Genomic DNA, 14,478 nt, shown 5'->3' on the forward strand with positions numbered 1-14,478 from the left:
ACCTGTCCCTTCCGTTTGTGACTCCCTCGTAAGCACCCACTGTGTTCCTGGCGCTGGTCTGGAGCTCCGTGGTGGGAGGATGAGGGCGGCGTAAGAGCCTCCCCAGCAAGGAGGACACGGGAGAAAAGCTGTCAGTCTGCTTAGAAGGCTGAGCCTCAGTGGCGTTCAGTGTGTCATGTGAAGGAAGAAGCTGTATAAGCAGAGTCCCATGGGGGAGGCCTCGTGCAGCAGAGGGTGTCCGTGAGGGGACAGTGGGCCGGCCCTGGCTGCAGTTAGGGGAGCAGATGGGGTGAAGGGGGTCATTTGGGGAAAGGGTGGCAAGTTTGGGTAGGTGAGGTGGGCTCAAATGTCTGCAAATGCCAGGCTCCATGAATGATGGCTGTTAGGGTTCCTCTGAAGAGTCATGAGAAAGGAGACATTTTAGATTAGTGCTGGGACTTTAAGAATCCACCTGCCAGTGCAGGGTACATAGGCTCAGCCCCTCGTCCGGAAGACTGCTCATGCTTCAGAGCAGCTGAGCCTGTGTGTGCCCGAGAGCCTGTGCTACACAACAAGAGAAGCCACTGCAATGAGAAGCCTGCACACCGCAGCTAGAGACAGCCTGTGTGTAGTGATGAAAACCTAACACAGCCTTAAATAAATCTTTTTTTAAAAAAGAAAGACGAGTGCTGCATCATGGTGCTGTTTGAAGAGGAGCAAAATTTGCATGAGGTCGTGCTGTAATCAAGGCCCAAGGCGATGAAACCATGGACTGAGAGCAGAGGGGAGCAGGATGTCAGCAGCCATTCCCTAAATATAGGGAGTAAATGAGACAGATAAATGAAGGATGACTCGAGAAGAAACTAGTCCCCTCTCCCACAACAGAAGCAACTCTGAACTTCTGAAAATAGGGTAATGATTGGGGAAGCTATGGTCCCAGCTCAGTGCAGTGCTGCACAATTACTAAAGCTCTTATGGAGACCGTGTAAGAACATGGGAACTGTTTATGCTGTAATATTAAATAGAAGTTAAAAAAAAAAGATATTTAATTATAAAGAGGTTCCAAATAAAGATGGAGGATCAAATGCCTACATTTACTTTCATTCCCTCCCAAAACCTCACTAAAACAACAGTGAAGAGATTTTTTTAAAGACATAAACCCACAAGGACAAAGAGAATGGGAGAGGAGACAACAGCAACAAAAATTTGGAAGCTGGGAAGCAGATGGATGAGTGGTAACTGACTTAGCAGTCCCGGGAAAGCCAAGTCCTGAGCCAACAATAGCGAAAGCCAAGAAACAACCCAGTTTACACAGAAGAACCCTGAAGAAGTTCAGAAATTGACAGCAGCAGCTATCTCTGGGAAGCAGGGGAGAGGTGGGTGAAGAGGAGACCAACTGTATTAGTCGAAGGTTTACTTTAAAAGATTATCGCTTCCATAACCTAGTGGAAGATCAGAAATTTGTCCCCAAGACAGGATGAAGGACAGGATGCTGAACTGGGGGTCACCAAACAGCTGTGGTCATGACCCACTGGGGGAGGCTGAGTGAATGCTGGCACACCAAACATTAGAAGGCCCATCTTTTCTTCCCCGCCAACCTCAGAATTCTAGTAGCCAAGCCTATACCCTTGACTCAGAAGATAGGAAAATCTTTCTCTGAGGAATCTGAGTGGTGAAGATTTAAAGATAAAAACCTCAAGGATTTCCCAACCAACAGCTCAGCTGTATTTCCCTACAGTAAAGCTGGCGGACAATAAGCTCCACCCACTCAAGCAGAGCTTTTTAGGATTTCACTAAAGAATCAGCCTTTTTGCATTTCACTTTCCTGTATAGAGACAAGAGGAAAGCCTCTAACGTGGAACAGGAAAACCAAAGTAAACAAGTGGGGAACAACTGGAACAAAACAAGCTACGTACGGAATGGAGGGGGAAATGGCTACCGCTCTAGTATTCTTGCCTGGGAATCCCATGGACAGAGGAGCTTGGCGGCTTACAGTCCATAGGGCTGCAGAAGAGTCAGACTTGACTGAATAACTAAGCAACACATAAGGAGGAGAAACTTTTTTGTATCCTTAGAGAGTCCCTTTCTAAAAGAAAGTATCTATACTACAAGATCTAGGTACTTTGAAAAAGAAACATTCAGAAAGTGGTGGTGGGGAAGGAGCTCTTTTTAAAAAATTCCATTAACAGCATGAAATTAAAAACATGATAGAAGAAATGGAGTCTCAGGGTTCAGATTGGATGATAAAGTTGAAAAATTGTCCCAGAATAAGATGGAAAAGTAGAGCACCAGTCCAAGATATCCAGCATCTGTTCAGTGACCATTCCAGAAATAGGGAACAGAGAAAGAAAGAAGAAATCATCAACAAGATCACTCAGAGAGAGGCCCCATCACTGTAGGATGTGACCCTCCAGGCCAAAAGAGTGCACTGCCCGGCACAGTAAGGGGAACACTGTCTCCAAGCCACATTGTCATAAAGTTTCAGAGCACTGAGGACAAAGAAAAGATCCTATAGGCTACTAAGAAGAAGAATTAAAAAAAAAAAAAAAAAGAGGCTCATATAGTAGATCAGAACTCAGAAAAAACGTAAGACTTTTTTATTAGAACCCTGGAAGTTAAATGACAGTGAAGCTAAGTTCTCTAATTTCTGGAAGACTATGACCTCCACGCTAAAATCCTGTGCCTAGCTAAGCCATCGGTATAATGTGAGAGTAGGAGAGGACATTTTGAGACTTGCAAGGTCTCAAACAAAAGATGTGCATCTTACATACCCTTTCTCAGGAAGCCTTCACCAAAAAGAAAGAGTAAATCAGGAAGGAGGGAGACCTGGGACTCGGGAAACTAATAAACCCATACAATAAAGAAGTGAAAGGCTTACCTAGATCACAAGTCACCAGACTTCCTGGTCGGGGACCAGTTAGTAAACCTGGTTTTGGTTTTAGACACCATGTGGTCTGTTACAGTTACTCATGAAAGAAGAATATATAAATAATGTAAGCAGGCTGTGACCCACTAAAACTTCCCTTAAAAACAAGTGACTGACTAAATTTGGCCCACAGACCATAATTTGTTGACCCCTGACCTAGATGATGGTGAAGAAAATTCCCAGGGTACCAGCTCGATGCAGATGCAGAAAACAGGGGATCAGATTGGAGCAAGTCAGAAGGTGACCATCTGCAAGTCAGGAAGAAAGCTGGCACCAGAAACTGAATTGGCTGCCATCTCAGCCTCCAGAACTATGAGAAAGAAATTGTTCAAGCTCCCCAGTCTATGGTATTTTGTTATGGCAGCCTCAGCAGACCAACGCCACATCAACTTGACTTTTATACTGGGTTACATTAAAATCTATCCATCTGTTTTATACTTTGAATGGATCTTTTATTCATGCATGATTTTTTATCCAGTAGTCATGTATAGATGTGAGAGTTGGACCATAAAGAAGGTTGAGCACCAAAGAATGGATGCTTTCAAACTATGGGTTGGAGAAGACTCTTGAGAGTCCCTTGGACTACAAGGAGATCAAACCAGTCAATCTAAAAGGAAATCAGTCCTGAATACTCATTGGAAGGACTGATGCTGAAGCTAAAGGTTTAATACTTTGGCCACTTGATGGGAAGAACTGACTCATTGGAAAAGACCCTGATGCTGGGAAAGATTGAGGGCAAGAGGAGAGGGGGGCAACAGAGGATGAGAGGGTTAGAAGGCGTCACTGGCTCAATGGACATGAGTTTGCACAAACTCAGCCATGAAGGACAGGGAAGCCTGGTATGCTGCAGTCCATGGAGTTGCAGAGTCAGACATGACTAAGTGACTGAACTGGCTGGTGTTTTCAGACTACTACTACTACTGCTAAGTCGCTTCAGTCGTGTCCGACTCTGTGCGACCCCGTAGACCTAGGCAGCCCACCAGGCTCCCCCGTCCCTGGGATTCTCCAGGCAAGAACACTGGAATGGGTTGCCATTTCCTTCTCTCTTTTCAGACTAGTAGTCTGATTTTTTAAATGTTGACACATTTCATTATATTAAAAAGTCACATTTATTAGTGTCACTACAGATCCTAGACAAGTCTTTAAGTATTGGAAAACATGTATCATATACATGGGTATGATACAGGGTTTCCAAAATTCTGATTTTTATGATGGCTTGAATTTTATCATTAGCAATGAATAACGTTCGTTGTTTTTCTTGACGTGCCAGATGACCATAGTGTGTCACTCATCCTCCAAGTAAAAATGGTGTTCTGTAAAAAAAGATGGTCATTTCATCTCACTACTCAAAGTATGTAAATGGTTTTCCCCAAGACAGCCGTCATACTTGGCCATGCTGCTAAGTGGAAAAGACAAGTACACAAGAGTTGAGCCACAGTAAAAGCAATGAAAGCACCAAGTTCCTTACCGCTTCATCAGGAACATGCTGAAGTGAAGTAGGTTTTTTTATTTCCTGTGAGTGTGAGCCAGTGACGAGACCCTGGCCTCTGGCAGCACTTGTTGCTATTGTGTGATTCGTGCCAAGGCATCAACAGTTTTCCCCACCAGTGCTTCTGTGCCATCAATATAAATGGAACATACACAGAAAAGGCCACATGATGCCTTAGTATTAATACTATTATGAAAATAGTTTTGACCTCATGGATCCCTGAATGGAATCCACAGACCGTACTTCGAGAACCACTGTTTTAAACAATTGATGGAAAGCTTGAAGTGGATTAATGTACAGAGCAGATAGAAAAACCAACCAAATTGAAACAAAACAGTTACTAATTTCAGTAAAAATAAAAAGCTGTATAGGAAAGAATAGTAACCCTGAGTATTTACATAGTTATAATAGTTAATTCTCATAGTGATGATGTAATTTTATTGGGAGAACGAGGGCCTGGGAATGCTTATGTGTGTTTGGTTGGGGGAAGGCAGCATGTGTGGCAGGAAGAGTTAATTTGCCCCTTCTATAGTGGAAAAGTTTGTGAATGATGCCTAAAACTGAAAAATCAAGAAGAAGTAATCCGGCAGATTGTATAGAACTGTGAAAGTAGATACCAAAATAATCTACTGAGAGATGACAGTGGTTACCCCTGGGAAGGGGCAGAGGACTGCTGTTCTTCTTAACAAGCCTTTAAAACCACTTCACTGTTTAAACTGTGGCCACTTTAATTTTTTTATTTTTATTTTGAAAAATTTCAAATATACATGAAAGTGTAGAAAATAGCACAATAAATCCACCATCCCCATCTCCTAGATTTAACAACTGTCAACATTTATTTTCTTTGCTAAAGCATTTTATTTTTTTAATATAAATTTATTTATTTTAATTGGAGGTTAATTACTTTACAATATTGTATTGGTTTTGCCATACATCAACATGAATCCACCACAGGTGTACACGTGTTCACCATCCTGAAGCCCCCTCCCTCCTCCCTCCCCGTACCATCCCTCTGGGTCATCCCAGTGCACCAGCCTCAAGCATCCAGTATCATGCATCGAACCTGGACTGGCAATTCATTTCATATATGATATTATACATGTTTCAGTGTCCTCCCAAATCATCCCACCCTCGCCCTCTCCCACAGAGTCCAAGACTGTTCTATACATCTGTGTCTCTTTTGCTGTCTTGTGTACAGGGTTATCATTACCATCTTTCCATATATATGTGTTAGTATACTGTATTGGTGTTTTTCTTTCTGGCTTACTTCACTCTGTATAATAGGCTCCAGTTTCATCCACCTCATTAGAACTGGTTCAAATGTATTCTTTTTAATGGCTGAGTAATACTCCATTGTGTATATGTACCACAGCTTTCTTATCCATTCATCTGCTGACGGACATCTAGGTTGCTTCCATGTCCTGGCTATTATAAACAGTGCTGTGATGAACATTAGGGTACACATGTCTCTTTCAATTCTGGTTTCCTCAGTGTGTATGCCCAGCAATGGGATTGCTGAGTCATAAGGCAGTTCTATTTCCAGTATTTTAAGGAAATGGCAACCCACTCCAGTACCTTTGCCCAGAAAATCCCATCAACGGAGGAGCCCAGTAGGCTGCAGTCCATGGGGTTGCAAAGAGTCGGACACGACTGAGCGATTTCACTTTCACTTTTCAAGGAATCTCCACACTGTTCTCCATAGTGTCTGTACTAGTTTGCATTCCCACCAACAGTGTAAGAGGGTTCTCTTTTCTCCATACCCTCTCCAGCATTTATTGCTTGTAGACTTTTGGATCGCAGCCATTCTAACTGGTGTGAAATGGTACCTCATTGTGGTTTTGATTTGGATTTCTCTGATAATGAGTGATGTTGAGCATCTTTTCATGTGTTTGTTAGCCATCTGTATGTCTTCAACCTGTCTACTTCAGGCTCTACTACAAAGCCACAGTCATCAAGACAGTATGGTACTGGCACAAAGAGAGAAATATAGATCAGTGGAACAAAATAGAAAGCCTAGAGATAAATCCACGCACCTATGGACACCTTATCTTTGACAAAGGAGGCAAGAATATACAAGACAATCTCTTTAACAGGTGGTGCTGGGAAAACTGGTCAACCACTTGTAAAAGAATGAAACTAGAACACTTTCTAACACCATACACAAAAATAAACTCAAAATGGATTAAAGGTCTAAAAGTAAGACCAGAAACTATAAAACTCCTAGAGGAGAACATAGGCAAAACACTCTCCGACATACATCACAGCAGGATCCTCTATGACCCACCTCCCAGAATATTGGAAATACAAGCAATAAACAAATGGGACCTAATTAAACTTAAAAGCTTCTGCACAACAAAGGAAACTATAAGCAAGGTGAAAAGACAGCCTTCAGAATGGGAGAAAATAATAGCAAATGAAGCAACTGACAAACAACTAATCTCAAAAATATACAAGCAACTCCTGCAGCTCAATTCCAGGAAAATAAACGACCCAATCAAAAAATGGGCCAAAGAAGGCATACAGATGCTAAAGCATTTTAAAGCAAACCATAGACATCACATCATTTCATGCATACATATTTTCATATGTGGCTCTAAAAAATTTGGACATTTCCTTATATAACCACAATGTCATTGGCACACCTAACAGTTAATATTCGTGCCTCGGTGTCATTTAAAACCCAGTTCATAATTGCATTTCCCAGATTGTCTCCAACTGAGAGACAGTCCACTCCAATCCACAGGAGAATGAAAACAAGTTACCTACATAACATTTGGGTTTTGTGACTTTGAATATCTGATAATAAGTTCCGTTTTTAAGAGTTAAGAAGCAAACACTATCTGAAATACGAAGAAAGAAATGTGAAGACAGTAGGCCAGCAATCATATTTCTGTGGAAGTGGGAACTTGTATGGGGGAAAAAAATGAATGGAAAAAGACCAGAAGGAAATAAAATAGAATGCCAGTAGTGGTTGTATTTGGGTAGCAAGGCTATGAGTAATTTTTTCTACTTTTTTGTATTTTCTAGTGTTTTTTGAAAACATTATTGCTTCCATATTTTTATAAATGTTTATTTTTGCAAAAGTTTAACTAAACAGAAAAATAAAAGCCTAAAAGTTAGAAGAAAACTAACTTGAGTCAACAGAAAAGAACTTTGAATCTAAACTAAGCCTGCCAGGGTCAGACCCAAGAAATAAAAAGCCGCCTGATCTAATGAGCTTCTAAAATATGAGGGTCATTTAAAAAGCACTCGGAAGAGGCAGACCCTGAAAACTTGGTTGGTCTGTAGGTTTTCTGTCGGAGGCAGTGTCTGGTGACCAAGCCTTCTGGCACGGGGGGCTGGAGAGCAGGTGCAGAGGAGGCACAGGGTTCAGGAAGGGATGCTGGGCCTCTGGCAAACCCAGCCACAGAGGAAGTGTGAGGCTTTGGACCTGAGACAGTGGTGGAGTGAGACTCACTAACCATACTCCTTATGCTGTAGTCAAACATCCTACCCAGAATAAGAGGCCACACGGTGGGTTGACCTGGTCAGTTAGTCCTGGGGTGTAGTGACAATAAGTGTCTTCCTGCTCACAGTCAAGATACATGAGAGTTCAGATCCCAGACTCGTGTCCAGGAGCTAGTACTTGTTGAAGACACTGGCAAAGGAGAGCCTGAGTTGGTGGGGTTGTTGTTGTTCAGTTGCACAGTCATATCCAGCTCTTTGTGACCCCATGGACTGCAGCATGCCAGGCTTCCCTGTCCTTCACCATCTCCCAGAGCTTGCCCAAACTCATGAGTTTTTAGGGAGGGGTGGGAAAACAGATGGGGTGGTTCAGGGGGCCAGAGAGAACTTCCCAGGTGGTGCTAGTGGTAAAGAACCTACTTGCCAGTGCAGGAGACATGAGAGACATGGAGTCAGTCCCTGGGTTGGGAAAATCCCCTAGAAGGGGGCATGGCAACCCACTCCAGTATTCTTGCCTGGAGAATCCCATGGACAGAGGAGCCTGGTGGGCTGTGGTCCACAGGGCCTCAGAGTCAGACGTGACTGAAGCGGCTTAGTACAGCGGGTGAGAGAAGTGGTAAGGAGGAAAGCGGCACGCATCAAGAGCCCAGTAAGCCTGAGACTTGGTTAGTACACAGTGGTGGCTTCTCATAGTGCACGGGCTTGGACTTCCAAGGAGCTAGGGCAGGGCCAGCAGCCTCAGGCATGGCTGCCAGTCTCCCCTGGAGCTGAAGTGGAGAAAGGTTTTGTTTTTTTCCTTTATCTACTGGAATGCCTTACTTTGTAGAGCTATAGAAAGCCTATTCCAACTGTTTTTAAACACCCAGTAGATTTTTTTAAGTATCTACTAGGAAACCTTGGTGTCATATATGTTAATACTTTCCTTAAGCCAGTGTTCAGGTTTTTAGAATGGAAAACTCTGAAAGATCTGGTTTTTGGCATGTTTCTCACATATTGGTGGTAAGAGTGTTGTCCTGTGATGTAGATAGCTCTGATTCTGTTTTCCTAAGAGAAGCACACCCAGCTGAACCTTGTGCTTTGGAAGCCCAGCTCTGGACCCATGAAATCCTCTCCGACCATGTCAGTGCAGTCTCATATCTGGTTACCTCCAGCACGTCTGTCTCACTGGGCACCAAGCTCCTGCAAAACAGAGACCATGTCCACAGGCCCTGGCTCATCAGAGGCATCTCAATTTGAAGTGACCTTTGGGAAATAAACACCAACGTTACACTTTAAAGAAGGTCACAGACAATGAATCTAACTTGATACCTAAGTCCTAAAGCCTTGGAACCCTAAAATCCCAGGTCAGAGGTCAGAATAATAAAGGAAGAGTCTCGCAGTTACAGTAGCAATTCACAGCCTGTGTCTCTCGCAGCGTACCTGGCCTGTGCTGTCTGGCTCAGTCAGAATGCAAGCGTGTACCTCTTGCCCAGAGGTAAGAGGGGCCCAGTTCAGCCCCAGTCCATGGCGCACCTCTTTCAGCCACTTCCGTATCTCCCAGCCCCAGTCATTGTTGACTCTGGTCATCTTCTGACCCCTCACCTCCAGGCCAGCAGTGAGTCACCTCAGCTTTGTCTACAGCACCTCCAGATTCTGTCCTCTTCCTCACCACTGTCAGCGCTGACCACTGCCGCCAAGCTGCCCCTCCCCACCTGGACTCCAGGGGCCTCCCAACTGTCCCCCGAGCTTCGGCTCGTGCCCCACTTCATCTTCTCCCTACACAGCGGTCCGAGGGAGTCTTCTAAATCAGAAATCAGGTCTCATCTCTCTGTCCTTTTTAATGACCCTCCAGTCTCTCATTCGGAATAAAATCTAAGAAACCTTTAAAGTGGGATTTTTTTTTCCTGTTCTTTTTTTCCCTCTGTCTTCTCTGCTAGAAATGCATGGATTCTAGAGAGTTCTTGGAAGTTGAGTCTTTCCTCGTTCCCGGACCATCTTTACTCACGTGAGAAGAGTGGCTTTTAGGGTGTGGCCAAGCTCTCAGCTGTGTGGCAGCTCCCCAGGCCACCTTCCGGGACCTGACCTCAGCGGGGGTCAGCCCTTCTCAGCCGCCACCTTAGAACACCCTGCAGGTCGCTGGCCACTCCTTGTGGTTCTGGGGAGGTGTTTCCAGTCCCCACCTAACACCTCTTTCTGAACGGCAGACATTGTAGGGGAACTGTGGGATGTGCCAGTCCAGGCTGCCTTTTTTCAGCTGGACCTTCAGTGCTGCTTAGAGGGATCCTTTTATTTGTTGCTTACGTATTTGTTTCAAGCCTTTGTTCTTGGACATCCTGGCAGTGCAGTGGTTAAGATGGCGCTCCCAGCTTAGGGGCACGGGTTCTATCACTGGTTGGGGAGGATCTCACTTGCTGTGTATGGTGGCAAAAAAAAAAAAAAAAACCCAAAAAACGAATAACTTTGCAGTCAATAATAAAGGTAAATAAGTGTGAAATGGTATTAAAAAAAAAAAACTTTATTCTCGGTTCTGGCTTCCAACTTTGCTTCCACTCCTCTCTACTTCGAGATCAACCATTCCCCCAGATGATTTTCAGTTTTCCTTCTGGGAAACCAGAGAGACCAGCCAGCTGGGTCTGCTGAAGTTCCTCCCTTCAGAGTCATCCTTCCCATCTCGTGATGCAGAAAAAAACACTCCTGCTCCAGCCAGAGGGTAAGCCCTCCGTCCTCCAGATCTGAAATGGCATCAGCATCCCTCTGAACCGCTCAGAGCCTCAGTCTGTAGCCCACCTCACCCCTGCCACATCCTAGCAGTTCTCAGTGATAGCAGCTCTGCCTTTGCCAAGCGTCTCCCATCAGTCCTTCCTTTCCTGTTGCCACAGTCACTGTCCCTGCCCAAGTCCTCACCATCCTCCTTGGTTGGCAGAGACTGTTCATGGCCTCTTCATTCCATTTCCTCAGTGGTGTTAGGTGACTTTTAGAAGCTGAATCTGGTCCCGCTACACTACTACTTAATATCCTCTTACAGTGGGACAGTGGGTTATGATTATCCACAGAAGTCCGTAATCTCCAGAGCATGACCAGTGAAGACCTCCACCAACCCCTTCTCGCATTGCATGGCCATCCTTCAGCCCCTCAGCCTCTGCTGACTGGTTCATTTGGCCTCATACAGAGTTGTTCCACTACTGAGACTTTGCATATGCTTTTTCCACTTCCCAGAGTGTCCTTCCCCTCATCCCTGCTAACACGAATCCTACTAACCTATGAGACTCAGCTAAAATGCCACTTCTTCCATGAAAGTGTTAATTATTCCTTCATTCATTCATTTAGTAAATACTCATTGAAGATTTGCTGTGTTGAGACACTATAAAAGGTGTTGAAGATACAAGAATTAAATATGCACCAAAATAGAAACAGTAGTTAATTCCCAATGGTGGATTCATAGATTTTTTTTTCCTTCTCCTTTTCCCACATATATATATATATATATATATATTTTAAAGTTTTCTGCAGTGAATTGATATTGTCATTGTAGTAAAAGTAAGATTTTGAGGGTTTTTTTTTCTGTTTTTTTTTAAGTGGTGGGGGAGAGATATTGGAGTATGTTTATAGGCTGCATAGGGAGGCGAATCAGAGACGTTGCTGATGAGGAAAAAAGGAACAAAGCTTTGGAACCAAGTCATGAAGGAAAGGGCTTCCCTGGTGGCTTCCTACAGTGCAGAATCAATCCCTGGGTTGAGAAGATCCCCTGGAGAAGGAAATAGCAACTCACTCCAGTATTCTTGCCTGGAGAATTCCATGGACAGAGGTGCCTGATGAAGGAAGTGGGAATTTCAGGACCTAAACTCCAGGAGGGGTAGATTAGCTCTCACTAGGAGGATGAGGACCACAGACTTCCCTAGCACAGAGAAGGTGGAGCGTGGGGTCCCTGCTGAAATTTGGAAAGGAGGCAGGTTGGCCTTTCTGAGAATGTGCTTAGATGGGAAGACCCCCACCCTCCCTGTCAGAACCCATTTTCCCATCTTGCTGCCCCTACAGCACCTGTCAGTGCCATTTGTATACAGATCTATCATCCGACTGGACCTTAACATCATTCTTAATTTTTTTTAATCTCTTCTCCTCATACACAGCACAGGATCAAAAGCCCAAAAATGCTTAAAAATTACTTCATAAAGTGAATTGCATATCCATTTTCCGGGGCTTCCCTGGTGGCTCAGTGGTAAAGAATTCACCTGCCAAGCAGGAGACATGACTTTGAACCCTGGAGGTCCCCTGGAGGAGAAAATGGCAACCCAGTCCAGTATTCTTGTCTGGTAAATTCAGTGGATAGAGGAGCCTGACGGGCTACAGTCATGGGGTCACAAAAAGTCGGACAGTCATTAGCGACTAAAACAACAACATACCCGTTTACATAGTTCTGTTTAGCCTGCTTTATTAGAATGGTGTTTCCTTGGTAAGGATGTTTATCGCAGCAGCCTTGTCAGCACCCTGAGCTGTGTCCTGGGGTTGAGGAGGGTCTGACACAGCTGCCCGAGTGTCTTCCCCCCACTGCCTTCCCAGCTCACCCTGCTGCTAACACACCAGCTGCCACCCATGGAAATGCTGCTGCTGCTGCTGCTAAGTTGCTTCAGTCGTGTCCAACTCTGTGCGACCCCAAAGACGGCAGCCCACCAGGCTCCCCCATCCCTGGGATTCTCCAGGCAAGAACACGAGTGGGTTGCCATTGCCTTCTCCATGGAAATGCTATAGAACTTGAAAAATAAAACTAGGATCCCCCCGGGTCATCTTGTGTCTGCAGCAAGCCCACAGAGCCAAGCACAAGCGCAGGACTGTGTGGCTGGGGGCTGCAGGTCATGGTAAAGAAACAGTGCCGGGTTTTATGCCTCCTCCTAGGACACTTCAGTGGAAATCTTGCCCAATCAACTCCCAGTGAGAGACCATAGGTCCCAAGGCTGATTCTGAAAATAATAGAAAAGTTCCCAGAATATTCATTTTTAGTCCTTAGCAGAGCAGGGCAAAGTCGCTTTATTTCAGACCTATAGAGATAGCCTGCGACCAGAGGAGCCTTTGGAAGAACTGTGTTGTGTCCTTTGTGTCCTGGTTTACTAACGAAGATACCAGGCAATTAGAGGCTGACCTAAGGTCACTTCAAGGTAACAGCAGACCTGAGCACAGATTTTGCTGTGAATCCTTGAGTTTAAAGTAAAAATTCAAAATAAAATATTTTCAAGAATTAACAAAACAAGACGTATCATTTATAGGATTGTTGTCACTGTTGTTTAGTCATTAAGTCATGTCTGACTCTTTTGCAAACAAAAAAAAATTTTTTAATCAGCCATTCCTGCATTTAGAGGTTACTAATCATGAAGATGATTTAAATTTAAGGTACTTGGGCTCTGAGGTTAATAAACAACGTGTTGCTGTGCTGCATGCCTTTAAAGGACGGATGGACCTCGTTGTTGGAGAGATGACTTCCTTTGGTGTTTTTGGAAGGCTGGAACTGAATTAACCTCACTGGCTTTAGAAATCTGTGATTCTGTTTTCCCTGGGTCTTTCTGAACCCAATCCTTAGAAGCTTCCTCCATGGCTCTCCTGTGCTTTGCTCCCTCTCCCCCACCTGCAGCTTCCTTCCCACAGCCCTCAGGCCTCCCAAACAGTCCACCACCTCCAAAGATTCCTCCTGCCCGCCCCCACCCGCCTTGCAACTGTCTGCAGTAAAGGGAACACTTGTCAAAGACTTCCCTGGCTTCCCTGGTGTTTCAGATGGTAAAGAATCTGCCTGCAGTACTGGAAACCCGAGTTAAATCCCTAAGTTGGGAAGATGCCCTGGAGAAGGGAATGGCAACCCACTCCAGTATTCTTGCCTGGAGAATCCCATGGACAGAGGCCCCTGGCGGGTTCCTTGGCATTGCAAAGAGCCAGATGCGACTGGGCGACTAACACTTTCCAAAGACTGCCCAGTCGGGGTCCCTCATCCTCTGTCACAGGAATGGAATTCTCGTCTCTTGACCATATCCTGCCTTCAGACTCTTGTGCCATTTCTAACGTTTACAAGGCAGACAGTTGAGAGAGTTTCCTTATTTCTTTCATCTTTGGCTTTGAAGTTTAAGACCTTCAGGTCAAGATGCTGGAGGGGAGTAAAATTTGCCATTCCAGGATATCTTTTGGGCTTCCCCTCATAGCTCAGTTGATAAAGAATCTGCCTGCAGTGCAGGAGTCCCCTATTCAATTCCTGGGTTGGGAAGATCCACTGGAGAAGGGAAGGATAGGCTGCCCACTCCAGTATTCTTGGGCTTCCCTTGTGGCTCAGCTGGTTAAGAATCTGCCTGCAATGCGGGAGAACTGGGTTCAATCCCTGGGTTGGGACGATCCCCTGGAGAAGGGAACTGGCTACCCACTCCAGTATTCTGGCCTGGAGAATTCCATGGACTGTGTAGTCCATGGGGTCGCAAAGAGCTGGACACGACTGAGCGACTTTCACTTTGACTTTCAGGATATCTCTTGGGCATGTGGATTGTTTCAAGCTGAAAACAATCAGGACCCAAAAGACTCAGGAAGAAACTCTGACTTTACCTTCACTGTCTAAAGAATGTAGAGGACCTGCTTTCTAAAAGGGAGAGAGCTATCATCACAGATAACTCTAGGATGGACTAGGTATGGTAGA

At 44.8% G+C, this 14,478-nt stretch overlaps 1 protein-coding gene across 5 annotated transcripts in view; it reads left to right on the forward strand.

The window, feature by feature from the left end:
* Nucleotides 1–14,478, forward strand: part of DIS3L2 (DIS3 like 3'-5' exoribonuclease 2) — a 358,321-nt gene that overhangs the window by 251,641 nt on the left and 92,202 nt on the right. The gene's annotated exons all lie outside the window — the stretch shown is intronic.

This window comes from Ovis canadensis, chromosome 2 (assembly GCF_042477335.2).
Source record: "Ovis canadensis isolate MfBH-ARS-UI-01 breed Bighorn chromosome 2, ARS-UI_OviCan_v2, whole genome shotgun sequence".
NCBI classification, from domain to species: domain Eukaryota; kingdom Metazoa; phylum Chordata; class Mammalia; order Artiodactyla; family Bovidae; genus Ovis; species Ovis canadensis.